The sequence below is a fragment of the Trachemys scripta genome, chromosome 1 (assembly GCF_013100865.1).
Source record: "Trachemys scripta elegans isolate TJP31775 chromosome 1, CAS_Tse_1.0, whole genome shotgun sequence".
NCBI classification, from domain to species: domain Eukaryota; kingdom Metazoa; phylum Chordata; order Testudines; family Emydidae; genus Trachemys; species Trachemys scripta.
The window spans coordinates 158,108,006-158,122,702 of NC_048298.1; the positions used below are offsets into that span (position 1 = coordinate 158,108,006).

The following is a 14,697-nucleotide window of genomic DNA, read 5'->3' on the forward strand; positions in this document are numbered from 1 at the left end:
CTTTGACCTAGCTAGCTTGAATAACAATAGCAGTGAAACCAAACCACACAGCACAAGCTTATGCAGGGGTGGCCAACCTGTGGCTGTGGAGCCACATGTAGCTCTTCAGAAGTTAATATGTGGCTCCTTGTATAGGCACCGACTCTAGGACTGGAGCTATAGGTGCCAACTTTCCAATGTGCTCAACCCCTGGCTCTGCCACAGGCCCTGCCCCCATTCCACCCCTTCCCGCCCCCTCCCTGAGCCTGCCATGCCCTCGCTCCTCTACCTTCTCCCACAGACTGTGAATGGCTATCCAACTACAGAAGAAGCAGTTTCTCCTCCCTTGGTGTTCACACCTCAGCTGCTAGCAGAGCACCTCACCCTCCCTGATTGAACTAACCTCGTTATCTCTATACTGATTTATACCTCCCTCTGGAAATTTCCTTTACTTGCATCCGAAGAAGTGAGGTTCTTACCCACGAAAGTTTATGCTCCCAATACTTCTGTTAGTCTTAAAGGTGCTACAGGACCCTCTGTTGCTTTTTACAGATTCAGACTAACATGGCTACCCCTCTGATCTCTGGTTGTGTCCCTGTATAGACAAGCACTCAGGCTGTGTCTAAACTGCCCCACAGTTCTAACTATGTTGGTGTGATTAGCAGTGCTGCACTATAACTCTCCAGTGTGGCTGATGAGGGTGAGAATGAAAATGTTCCTACTTTGCCTTAATGTAGTCCTGTTTGAGGAGCACATTATTAACATGGAGTAGGGACATTTTAGTTCGTGGCTGCAGTGTTCACATGGGAGAGTTACAGAGAAGCACTTAGGTCCACACTGATAATCACACTTCCATAGTCCAATGGCAGGGCAGTGTAGACAAGCCCTCAGTGTCTTGGATAAATTCCAGTAGAAGAATCATATTTTGCCTCAAAGTTCCACCTGAAGTATCCATTATGTAGAGGGTTCATTATTGCATAAACTAAGTGCTTATATACTATTAATCTGCATTGGTTAACAGCTGCTGTGTTTCACGACAGAGGTGGTTGTAAGTGATCCCGCTATTACCCTTATTTATGACAAAAGTATCAAGAAGCTTCCTTAATGCTTGCAAAGTCCTTTGAAGAATCTTGGAAGAAAGGTGTGCTAGAATGTTAGAAATGACCTGAATAAAACATCTTTCATGAATGTTCACTATAAGCTCACTAGGGCTGTACTTGCTCCCATGTAATGTACACTTTCTGCAAACATTGCAGTCCTTTAAGTTTTACTTGCATGAATTGTAATGGAAAGTAAACTTTTACTGGGCACAGTTGCATACTCTGGAGTAGTGACTTTTAAATGCATGGGTGCAGGCACTCACAGTGGGAGTGGCACACGGTAATGCATAGGATGTTACTGTTGACACCGCACAAAGACAGAGCTTTCCAAATCACAACTGAAACAAAAACAGGTAAGAGATTGATGAAGAGCTGGAGTGACTCTGAAGTCCATTTAGAACTTTAAATGTCTGGTTTTAATTCAAGCCTCCCTCCCCCTCATCAAAACAGCAGTACTTTGGGTTCACTTTTCAAACTAGATTAAATATTTGAAGCTCTGTTACTTTTACAATTTCACTTATGTCAGTTTATTCATTATTGATTTTTTTAAAGTCCAAATAAATATCGATTTTTAAAATGTACCCCTAGACCCTAAAACCTATCTGTCCACCTTGATGGCCCTTATCGCTATAGTATCTGAGCACCAGCCATTACTTTAAAAAACATACATTTTTCACTGTCTCCCTCTTCTGCCACCAAGAAACAAACTTGTGATTTTTTTTAAAAATGAACCAATTTGTGTGAATGAAATAAACCTATATGTGCATTAGCCTCTGAATGCGACAACATTAACATTCATATTGATTCCAGCAAACAGTATGCCCTTGTTCATATTACATACATGGTAGGGTCCATCTGGCCATCTTAGCCCCCCCTGCTGAAGACATTGGCACTCTGATGCCCCTTGCTTAAGGAATCATAGAAACATAGAATATCAGGGTTGGAAGGGACCTCAGGAGGTCATCTAGTCCAACCCCCTGCTCAAAGCAGGACCAATCCCCAACTAAATCAAAAAGAAAACCCACTCAGGCTGGGATACTAGTAAAATTTAGTCTGCCAGAGGCCTGGAAGGGACAGGAGGTGACACTTACCAGTACGGAGCCAAGAGGCCAGATAAGAAGCCTTGCCCGCTTTTTCAGAGAATAGTGCTGGGTGAGAGTCTGTGACTCAGTGCTAACCCAGAACGCCAGGGCCTGGGCTTAAAGCACTGGCTGTGACCAAGCAGCTGTCTTTTATGTTGGTTTGTTCAAAAATGTGAATGGCCAGATTCTGAGTTGGTTAATTTTCAACCATTTACACACTTGTACACTGAGTTCACAGCATAGGCTGCCCTGCTCTGGACTGAACTGAGGCAGCACCATGCCCTGAGACAAGGGGGCACAACGGGGTGTGAAGCACTGCTTACAGCATGTTTTTATTATTTTAATTGCTTGTACTACTTTCTTAGTTGTCAGATGAGCAAAAACATTTGGCCAAGTTCAACACCAATGGAAGGGGAAAAAATCACCCAGCAGGCATTCGCAGGAACCTCAGAGAGGAATAGCAAATTTGGGCTCTGGCTTGTTGTAATCAATCTCAAAAGGCTTACTTTTTATATAAACTACAGTGAACTTCAGCATGGCCATGGGCCACATTTTAGGACTCCTTGGATTGTGTGTTTGGCATTCCTATTGTATACTGTCTAGACTCAAGGCATTAGGAGTGATTTTTAAAGTTTACATTATGGTATAGTAATGGTCTTAGCCAAATAAAATATCCTTTGTATATTACAAGGCATGAGCTAGATCATAACTAACACTAGTTCCAGCAAATGATAGTAATAGTGAGCACTTTTATATAGTGTTTTACATGTGCAAAACACTGTATAAAAATTCACTAATCCTCACAGCCATCCCTGTTGGTAGGTAATGTTACTATCCCCTCTTTACTCATTGGGGAACAAACAGCGAAAGGTTAAGTGACAAGGCTGCACAGCAAAGACCAAGATCAGAATTCAGGAATTTCTGGCTGACTGCCCAGTCCACTCGACCAGTTTACAGCTCTAGTATTACTGAATTTTTACTTGTGAAGTTGACAATGTACCACTTGAGTTTTCGTTGGTTGGTGATGGCCACAATTCAGTTACTAGCCTCACTTTGTGTATATGTTACCTTAGGGGAGGCCTCAACTTGGGACCCTGGCTTGTGTTTCTCCAGCTGGCAGGTCAAGCAACTGAGCTTTCCACCAATTAGTAGCCTAGCTGGCCAAACCCAGCAGCAGCACCATACAGATGTTACAGCACTGCTGTTCCTCTTGAAGCATAGGGAAAGCTGCTTTTTCTGAAGCCTTAGTACATGCAAAATAGACTGACTCAGTGCCCTCAGGTTACTGTGGAAGCAGGGCAGATAAACACAAGCCGGGTTCCTGTGCAATCCAGGCAGCACCGGGGGCGCACATCCTTTTCCTGTAGGTCTGACTCCACTCCAAACTCAGAGAAAATCTGCCATTCGTTTTCATAGCAATCAACTCTGTTGTGCTAATGTCACAGATAGGAAATTGACTCATTTTTATTATTTATGATTTAAGCGCCGACAGGCGGCTCTCTGCTGAATCTCGCTGGAAGTCTGATTAAGCATTTCTCATGGTCAAATTGCACAACCTCCAAATCCCCCCCGGGCGCTACTTCCATAGGCAGTGAATGGCGTCATCACACTTTCCTGTGTGGGGTGGGGAGTGTAAGGATTCATGTTGTGTCCCCAGGCGCCCAGCAGCTTGGGGACACAAAGAGGCGCATCCCTGCCCAAATTCCAGCCTGGCTCTTGGCTCACACGACTGAAATTTCCTAAACATGGTTAACAGCGAGAAGAGTTTCTCAGTGTCCCAAAGCACTGCCTCCCCCCGATACTGGAACCATTATTTCAGCAGCAGAACCCCCCCCCCCCCACACACACACACCCCTCCCTTCCCTCCTTTGTTTGTCTCTTCGCCTTTTTCCTGGCCTCCCTTTTCTTATTTTCTCCTTCTTTCCTATTCCTCCTTCCCTTCTTCCCCTCTCTGCCTTGATTTCTTTTCCAATTCCTCCCTCCCCTTCCACCAGCTCCCGTGTGCCAGCCCCAGCTCGTGGCTGTGTGAGCCCCGGCTGGGCAGAGGGGGAGCCCAGCCCCATCTGGCCCGGGAGGGGAGGAGGCAGCCCCCGAGCTCGGGTCAGGCTGGGCTCGCTGTTGTGCTGGGGGCCGGGCTCTGCGCGGGGCGGTGCTGGCCGCAGGGCTGGGAGGCGGATCCCTGTCGGCTGGGGCTTGGCGGCGAGGCGGGGGATGCGCTGGGGGCAGCGGCTGCAGGAGGAGGAGGTGAGTGTGCACGTTCTCCCCGGGGTGCGCTGCTCGGGGGTCTGAGGAGCCGGGGTGGACGGGGGCTCTGTGTGTGTATGGCGGCTGAGAGGTTGTGGGGAGCAGAGACTATAGGGCAGAAAGAGTAGGGAGATACTTGTTAGGGATTTCCCTACCCCCCAAAACTCCGTCATCTCCCCCCCCCGTTCCCCGTGGTCCACTAGTTTCGCGGTGTTGCCAATTTAGTTGTTTTCCAACTCCCCTCCATAAATTCGAACACTCCCTCTGATTTCAATTCCAGGGGGAAACACTGATAGATTGGGGAAGGGGCTGCTTGTGGGAGGAAAATGGGGCTATTCTGACTTGCTTTAAACATCCTGTGTTAAAGGGGCTTCGCCCAAAACAAAGAGAGGAGACTCCAAACGCCCTTTTAAGTTTTTTGGAGGGAGGGGGTTGAGGAAAGGGTGCTAAGGGGAGACTTCCTGTTAGGGGGAAAATAAAAGACTTAAAAACTCCAAATGCCCCTCTGGCCCCCTGCCCCTAGATTTGAGTAGTTTGTCCTTAGGGAGTCCCTTGTCTTTTTCTGTTGTCTGGTCCCCACTTTTTCCTCTCATAATTTGTGGTGCATTTGATTTAAAGGTCACATGCGCCCCCAAAGGGACCCTTAAATTATGGGCAGTGCCTCAGCTATGAAAATGGACTAAGGTTCGCTTTCTGTCTGTGCTCTGAGGACTAGTGACTGAGCTGAACGGTTTCCCTCTATCGCCAAGGATCTTTTGCTGGTAGAATGGATGATCCGTGTTGTTTAGAGATTGTGTGATAGGTTCTGGTTTTATAAATGTTTATCACAATACTATAAATAAAAAGTAGCTTCCTTTCCCTCTCATTGGCTCTTTAAACTGAAGTATTTTTTCCTCTCTTTGTTTTTTTCCTCTTCTGCTAGCTAACACAAATTGTTGAGATTTTCCTTTTACTAAACAAAGCTCCCCCCCCCACTCCCCCAACCCCTTCACATCTCATCCTAGCCTGTGGTGAATCCCAGACAGTTACATTTGTGCTATCAGCAACAGGCTGGGATGCTATAAACCGAGGCTGGAGTCTTGATTGTACAGTCCAGCAGAAAAGCAAAGCTGGGATGTGAAGGAAGGAAATAGGCTCTTATTCAAACACTGATCTCTTACCATACCTATTAGCAGGGAGGGCACAGAGCAAGACTAAGTCAATGACTCTTTGTTTTTTTACTGTTATTTTTTTCAAGTTTCCTCCAGTGTGGCAGTAACTCTTTAAAGCCACCCTGCTGTTTATGGCCGTGGCAGGGGGTTTCAGTTGGTGAGCAATTCTATTTAGGCACAGCTATAGTTAAAGAAAGTGAATCCAGCATGAAATCTGATTGTCTTGAATTAATCGTGACTTTTAAACTGGATCGTCACTGTCAAATTTCGGACTCCCAGTTGTACCTCTGCCAGAGGTCATGGTGAAGGCTGTGGTGGGTTCTAAACTCTCCCCATGGAGATGCAGCCTCAGAGATTATGTTTGTAGCCCAGCTCCCGCCCATAAAACTACCCACTAGCAATAGAAGCACAAGATGCTATCCCAACATGCTGAGAAATTTCTTTGTGGCTGGCACTGTGGAGTGTCAGGGGTGTGGACTGCACTTACACTCTTTGACTTGGCAATGGTTTCTAAGCAGAACCTCTTACACAGATACATCATTGCAACTCAGGACCAGCTGTGTAATATTGCCATTCAGAACATGGATGAACATGTAATGATCCACTTATGGCACGTGTATGCTCTATTTCAGGGAGAGAGGGGTAGGAGGCAGGCAATTTTACCTGTTTCCAAACTTGGCCCTTACTCGCATCTCTGTTTAGGTCCCCATCCCTGCCCCAGCATGGTGCCGATTGGGGGAAGAAGGAATGGCAAGGAGAAAAGCTCTGTATCCAGCTTGATACTGACTGACTGACTGTCCTTTCTGAAGTTCAGTGTATATCTGTATACTGCACATTTCTTTTTAGCACAGTATGTTTCTGTTTTGCCAGCCACATGAAAGAAATAGGAGGATGTCCTATTGGTATTCAAAGCTACTTGGAGGATGTAAACCTTATGTGCTGAGGATTGCACTGAAAGCTTTCAGGGCTATTTGTTTAGTAAATGTGCATTTGAGTAACTTCACACTTGAGAGAAAGCTACATACCTGATAGTGTTATGCTCAACTGTGTAAATACATCTTGAAATTATATAGGATCCTTATGAGGACTAGGTGAGGGACATATGTGCAAGAGGTAGTTGTCACAGTTTAAACCAATATTAGTTTAAAACCCCAATTATTTAAAGTGGTATATGGGGAGAAAGTGAGGGCAGACAGGTGATGCAATGAGTTTGTAGAGCTTTTAATTTTGAAGGCTGGAGTAAAAATGTTGATGTGTCACAGGTGAACATGAACTTTAAGATCTTACTCTACTTTCTTTTTCTTCGTGCTCTTATGACCACTGATCATGGTCCAATTCCTCACAATTGGTACTTCTTAAAGGAGAGCCAAGCCTAAAACATCAGTGTCTTGTAGGTATTGATTAAAGGGCACTGGCAAAGCGGTGTGGAATGGCAGACAGGGAAGATGGGTTTTAGCTTTCAGGTTATGGGTACACTGAAAGAGAGGGACAAGGAAATCAGGGAGATAAAAAAAGGAGGGGGTAACCGAGGCAAGTGTTCTAGCTGAGAGAGAGGGGGCAGAGAAGAATGGATGGATATTTTTCAAAATGTTATGGAGAAAGAAGTAACAGGAACTGGTGACCACCTCGCTGTGTGGGAACAGGAGAAGGGATTGGAAGTAATAACAAGGTTACAAAGCTGAGTGACTGAATGTGGTGGTCTTGTCAATAACTCTGAAAGAGGAAGCAGGGAGGGTGATGTTATGGTAAAGTAAATATTAGCTCAGTTTTTGCTCTGTTGAGTTAGTGAGACATCCAAGAGACACATCAGAAAGGCAAGTGTGATAGTGGCTAGAGAGGCAATTTGTCCTAGTTGATAGTCCAGTGGACAAGGAGTCAGGAGACCTAAGTTTCTATTCCCAGTTCTGTCAATGGTGTGTTGTATGAACTTGGGCAAATCACTTCGCTGCTGCTTCCCCTCCCACTATTTGTCTGTCTTTTCTAATTAGATTGCACGTTCTTTGGAGGTGGGGGCTGTCTCTCACTATGTTTGTACAATGTACAAGGTTGGTTCCTCCAAGTCAGTGGTTCTCAAACTTTTCTACTGGTGACCCCTTTCACATAGCAAGCCTCTGAATACAACACAGATGTATATAGGGGAGTCCACCTTGAAATCAGAGACTGGGCCAATGAAGCAAAGAATGTAGGGTGGGGAATACAAGTCACTTTGCAGATCATGTCTGTTTCTTCTCCACTTGAGGATCCCAAGAAGAGAGTTGTGGAAAATGTGCTGGTGATGGTGTATGACTCAGTATTGTGTTTAATGCAAGTAAAATATACTTGTTTGTTCCATTTTAATTTGTGAGTACAAGCAGTTACTTCTGCTGTGTACTGGCAATACTTACAGTACACCTGCCTTCAAACCAACTATGGTGCCCGTAGTCTTAAATAAAGAGCTCTAAATTGATACCCTGTACAGTGGGATTCAGACCAGGTGCTGCTGGAGAGCCCTGATCCTGAGTTCTGATCTGGATAGATGTGCCCACACAAAGTCAAAATGAAGAGTGTCATTCCCTCTGAAACCACGCTGTTTTCCGCCCACGGGGACTGCAGTGCAGGATTGGAGCATTAAAATATAAACTTGGTCAAACTAAACTCCTTTATTTCTTGCCCAAACATCCTTTGTAGGTTGAATGAGATTTGCATTTAACTGTTTTCTTACCTGCCATAAATATTTCAAATGGTGTAATTACTTGCATGATGGTCATCTGCCCTGCTGGATGTTTGTTAACAGAACAACCTCATGAGTCCTTTGTAAAATGTGGCTGTATTCATTAAGATTGACCTGTATCACAGTTAAGGAGCACAATAGCAACAGTGCATCTTGTCAATTTCAAGCCATTATCACTGTAACTGTAGTAATCTGGCTTGTAAAGATGAGAAGCATTTAATGGGGGACTGTGTAAGCTGCTCTAAAAATGCTGGAAAATGAATAAGGAGTAAAGACTAGAGGGGACATTCAGATATATGGGACAAGAATAATAAAAAAGAGATAAAATTAGGAGAATGAGTAAAGGAAATAAAAGAAATTTTCTTAGGATAAGTGGAGGCTGACGGAAACTGATCAATGAAAAGAAACTGACAGATGCAAAGTGGCAGTAAAAGACTTATATGATCAAAGAAAACTAAATTAAGGATAAAGAGTGCATAAGAGACACTAGTAAGAGGAACAATGTAATAGACGGGGGGAAATGTCAAGAACATCTGAGGATAAAAAAATAATATAAGAGCAGAAAACCCTTGGAGCTGTTGTGATTAGCGTATACGTTCTGGAGTTTATTCAACTTCTTTGTGTGGCAAACTCTCATTAAACCTGGTAGGTGCATGCATATAACTCCTAAAGGAGAATTTAAGTGTCTTTATTGGTGTCAGTTAAGGTAAGATGTAAAGGGATAAACTTTTCTTTTTTTATTTTATGATGTATAAAGTTGGATTCGCTATTTATTTTGTTTTCCAAAAGTCCTCCTCCTTTCCTTAGTTTACCTTAAAAGTATTAGGAATATCTATCTAATGTTGGCTTCCCTGTCTTTTTCTAGTATATACTTCAAAGGAGTAAGGAACTAGAATCAAATAGGTTCCATCTATTTTTGTTCTTTCACATCCATCAGGACTAGAGGTGTAAATTTTCTTTTTCTGTGGGAACTTGGCAGAAATGGACTTAGGCCCATAGCCAGCATGAAAAGCCTTCCACTTGCCACTGGTAAATGTATTTTTGAAGCCTTGATTTACAAGCTTTTCCACCATAGCCAATGTTTTAACAGGAAAATATGTAATGGAACAGTGTCACAGGAATACAGTGGGAGCATATTATTGTTGGGGTGGGTTGTGCAAGTCATAGTGATAATTGTGGATTCTTAGTTTCAACTACCTGATGGGGAACTAATCCTTCCAAAATGGAGAAGATAAAACTTGACTTGGGGGGGTGGGGGTGGGGGGAACAGGGAGGATTACTTGGCCTTCTCATTCACCTCCATTTTGCTCCATGAGAAGTTGGATTTGACTGTGGTTTTTTTAAAAGGTATTATTTTTGTTAGTGGTGGTTTTGTGCTTGTGCAAAATGAATTAACTGTATCCAGCTGGAGATGTAAAGTCTCCATATGGCCTCAATCACCTAAAGCAGCACAGAGGAAACAGTGGCTTATATGACTTCAAATTAGGGAGGAAATGAAATCTCTTATTAAATAATACAGTGTGTACGCAAATGTTTTAACCTATTGCCTTCATATTCAAGGTGTATGGAATCTTTAAGAAAGTTGAGATCAAGAATCCTTGGAATATATTGGTTAGAAAAGTCTTAAATTCTAACTTTATCCCATGAATACCACTAATTATTTAGTAAATCTTCAGCTTTTTGCCACAAACAGTTTTCAATTGGACACTCTCAGCAGACAAAGATTTCTCTTATGTCAACTTTTAAACATCCCATTTTATAGTTACCGAACCATAATATCCAAAGGAAATTCACGTTCTCCTTTTCCAAAACACATTTAAAATTTTCATCTTTCATGGAACTGATTAAACTTAATATGTGGTTTGTATTTCTTCAGTGTACCAGAAATAGCAGAACCAACTGACACGACATCATCAATTCTTATGAAGTAGTATGCTCTAACTTTTTTTTTTCTGGAAAAAAAAGTGTGGTGATTGTGCACACTCTTTTCTTTAATAAAAAATAAAGAGAGCAGAATAAAAAGCCTAATTGTGGGGCACCTTTTTGGAATAGCTGAAACCATTCTTCCGATAAAACAGATGTGATCCAAAAGTAGTTTCTTTAGGCAGACAGGCCTAGCTGGGTGAAAAATTGTGGTGTTCCCTTTTGTCCCTACAGGGTGCCTTCTCCCATATCCCACATGACATTTCCTTAGAGGAAAAAGGGTGCTACCTCTGCCACTCCCTTTTCCACATCAGGAAACCTGTAGGACAGGGGTTGGCAACCTTTCAGAAGTGGTGAGCCGAGTCTTCATTTATTCACTCTAATTTAAGGTTTCACGTGCCAGTAATACATTTTAACGTTTTTATAAGGTCTCTTTCTTTAAGTCTATAATATATAACTAAACTATTGTTGTATATAAAGTCAGTACGGTTTTTAAAATGTTTAAGAAGCTTCATTTGAAATTAAATTAAAATGCAGAGCCTCCCGGACAGGTGGCAAGGACCCGGGCAGTGTGAGTGCCACTGAAAATCAGCTTTCATGCTGCCTTTGGCACGTGTGCCATAGGTTGCCTACCCCTGCTGTAGGATTACAAGGGAAGGACTCTACAATGGCAAATCTGATGAACACAAAACCAAATGGATGCTTGAATTTATGGTTTGAAAAATACTTTGGGTTAATTTAGTGTTTGCAAAAGGTGCCAGATTGCCATGTTTTGAGAGCAAAACCTCTCTACTCACATAGACTTCGTGCTCATTAGCACCACAGAGGCAGATGGAAAAATAAGTCTGTATCATAGAAAGCTAAGAACTGAACACTCCCAGGACACTTCTGATTGTATCTTGTCATTTGATGTCGCTCAAGGTTTTGGTTTTTCGTGGTGGTGTGGAGGGGGAAAGGAGAGTGGAGAAGAGCTTGGATATTTAGGTACCAGCCTTGCAGCTTTCTTCTACAGGGGTGGTTGTGTTCTCTGTTCAAGTTGTAGCCATAGTTGCAGCTCTATAACAATATATGAATACAGTATGTTCACCTGATTTTTTGGATGTTTACTATGTAAGTATATTGGTCTAGTTTAATACCAGACTGTAAGGAAAAACAAGGTGGAAGAGGAAGAAGAATAGCTCAAGATAAGCTACCCCTCAGCAAACACACGAGGGTTGCTACAGGACAATGGCAGAGCTATTGGCTCCAAGGAGTCTGGCTCGACTTCCTGCTGAGCCTATCGGACTGGTTTTGCGCAGAAGAGCCAAAGCCTAGAAACAGACAAGAACAGAGGAACATTGATTGATTTAAAGAGGCACCCCTAATAGAAGAGGTAATTGTTGGGGAGCTGTTTGGGGGGGGGATCAGATTGACACACAGGACTTGCAACGAAGTCTGAAGAAAGTAGACCTTTTCTACTTTCAGGTAAGCTGTTCGGTAAGATTAATAGCTTTCAAGGCCTGAAGGAACCAACGTGATTATGTAGTCTGACCTCTTATATAACACATTTGACGATTACATTTTGAGACCTATCCATTAGCTATCTTTTAGACCATTTAATGTGTGTCGTGTTAATTTTATACCATTCTAGTTTTGTAATTAACTGTAATTAATTGGCTGCAAGTTATCCGGAACTGCTGATTTAAAAATATCTAACTTTAGTAGCTACTGTTGAACATCCTTCTATGGTACTAATGGAATGGAAAGAGAATTATCATCATCATCATCATATGCTATCACTACTGTTGTATTAATATAGATGGCATAAATTGACCCAAAGAATTAAATGTGTTAATATGACCCTGTCACTGTCCAATATTAAACAGCGTTAAACAAGGGTTGGGGTTTGGTTCACAGAACTCTCAGCCTGGTTAGTACCATACATTACTAAAAATCCATCTTAACCTTTTATTAAAGATACAGGAAAAAAGGGGAAAACTTTTAAAGCATTTGAAATGTAAAATGTTAAGCAAGGCTTTCATTTTAAGATCATTCTTTATTCCCTTTCCTTTAGCTGGAAAGAGTCATTAGAAGACACCCCTCTCACCCCTTTTTGACAGTCTCTTAGATGGTAAAGATAGTAATTACTGTCCTTTTGGGGAGAAGAGACATTAGTTGAGATTGGCTGGAGCTATTATTGCTGTTAAAATCCAGTTATATTTCCTAGAAGACAAAACAAGACAAACACACAGAAAATTAAAAGAAAAGAACAGCAAAGATAAGAAAATGAAGCTTCTGTCTCTAGTGTTGACACTCACTTGCAAGCTTCTTGCTGGAAAAGCACAGGCCTGGCACATGGTCTTATTAGCCACTTTCAGACCTGGTAAACTTGTTCCAGTGTTGCTATTTAAGGCATTGTATTTAGCTAGCTCTTTATTGTCACAGGCTTACGGCAGTGTTGTAAAATATATGGTCTTGGCTGGCTAAGCCAAAGTCTTTATTAGAAGGAAAAAGGAGAGGGATAGGAAAGAAAAGAAATAAAGGGGAAAGGAAAAGGACACATGAAGGGGAAGGTGGTATGATGAAGTCTCACATCCCAAAAAGTGTTCAGGATTTGGCCAGAGCCTGTGGAGGTGGCAGTGTTATCTGGCTCTCTCTCTCTGGCCTAGTCAGTTAAGGATATCCCTTGGGATCAGGATAACAAAGGCCCACTGGTGTTGTGGTAGATATAGGGATCCCAGGAGACAGTTGGGGTGGCAGCCACGGTGAAGCCCTCTCCTTCCTTATCTCCTATATATCAGTCAGCCAGAATCTGCATCTGTCCATCCATAATTTCCTTGCAAAGTTTCTCTCTTAAAAAAAAAAAAAAAATCCCAAAAGAGAATAATGGGTGGAATAGCTCATCCCCTCCTTATATTGTTCACCATCTAATTTCTGACATACCAAGTTTGGTCCACTGATTTTTGGTCCCACATTTCTCTTATTTATCAGCTATGATTTTAACAGTCTTTGAATTAAGTCACAAGGCCTTTTTGTTTCGACTAATTCAGTTTTCCTGTCTCCCTTTTGCATCTTTTCTCATCAACACTTGTTATTATAGGTTACTGTGACATTTTATGAACTTTTATTTATTTTTCACAGTTGAACTCACAATTAGGCCCAATTATTACAGCATTATGTTTGTTTCCCCCCCAAATATATAACAACTATTCATTGAACCACTTCTGCCTTTCCTGCATTTTAATCTAATAATGGGCCAATACCATTGTTAGGAACAAAACAAAATCCTAATATACTTAAAAGACTCCTTATTGTCTTTAATTACACTGGCTATGTACACTGGCCAAACCAGACAGTCTCTATGCAAAAGAATAAATGGACACAAATAAGATATCAAGAATTGTAACACTCAAAAACAAGTAGGAGAGCACTTCAGTCTCCCTGGACACTCAATAAACAGACTTAAAAGTGGCATTTCTTAATCAAAAAAACTTCACAAACAGACATCGAGAAACTGAGAACTGGAATTAATTTGCAAACTGGACACCATCAAATTAGGCCTGAATAAAGACTGGAAGTGGATGGGTCACTACAAAAAGTAATTTGCCCTCTGCTAATAGTCACACCTTCTTGTAACTGTTGGGAATGGGCGACATCCACCTTGATTGCATTGGCCTCATTAGCACTGACCTCCCACTTGGTAAGGCAACTCCCATCTTTTCATGTGCTGTAATATATATACACTGCTTACTGTATTTTTCACTCTATGCATCTGATGAAGTGCGTTTTAGTCCACAAAATTGTTTAGTCTCTAAGGGTATGTCTACACTATGAAATTAGGTTGAATTTATAGAAGTCGATTTGTTAAGAAGCGATTTTATACAGTAGATTGTGAGAGTCCCCACTAAGCTCATTAAGTTGGCGGAGTGCATCCACAGTACCGTGGCTAGCATCAACTTCAGGAGCGTTGCACTATGGGTAGCTATCCCACAGTTCCCGCAGTCTCCGCCGCCCATTGGAATTCTGGGTTGAGTTTGCAATGCCCGATGGGGCCAAACCATTGTTGCGGGTGGTTTTGGGTACATGTTATCAGTCACCCCTCCCTCCGTGAAAGCAATGGCAGACAATAGTTTCGCGCCTTTTTTCTGTGCGGGCGCCATATTGCTTTCAGAAGACGGTGCAGTAGGACTGCTAACTGTTGTCATCGAATGACCGCTTCCGCTGCCACTCTGCTCTCCTGCTCTGGCTGCAGACGGAGTAATAAGTTGGAAAAACTGGCATTCCAACTACAGCTTCCGCTACCACTCTGCTCTCCTGTCTTGATCGATAGCGAATTTCTCCATGTTGGCAGTCATGGGCTCCCGCTTCCGCTGCAACTCTGCTCTCATGAATCCACCTTGCAGGTCCTTTCGTTGTTCTCTATAAATATCTATTCTCGTGGCATCTCTCTATAAATATCTATTCCGTCATCCGCCGCTTCCGTTGCAACTCTGCTCTCCTGCAGATGCAATACCATGGCAAGCATGGAG

The 14,697-nt window shown here is 42.6% G+C and overlaps 1 protein-coding gene across 13 annotated transcripts in view; it reads left to right on the top strand.

Moving 5' to 3' along the window:
• The first annotated feature begins 4,332 nt into the window (after positions 1-4,332).
• The window catches only part of PHLDB2 (pleckstrin homology like domain family B member 2), a 102,019-nt gene continuing 91,654 nt past the window's right edge, over positions 4,333-14,697 (top strand). For 12 of the 13 annotated variants that reach the window (XM_034790898.1, XM_034790927.1, XM_034790918.1 and 9 more), the window contains exon 1: positions 4,333-4,405. The gene's annotated coding sequence lies outside the window, so the exon portion shown is untranslated. Of the gene's footprint in view, positions 4,406-10,291; positions 10,543-14,697 lie in introns of those variants that run through there. The other variant, XM_034790908.1, reaches the window with a different exon arrangement.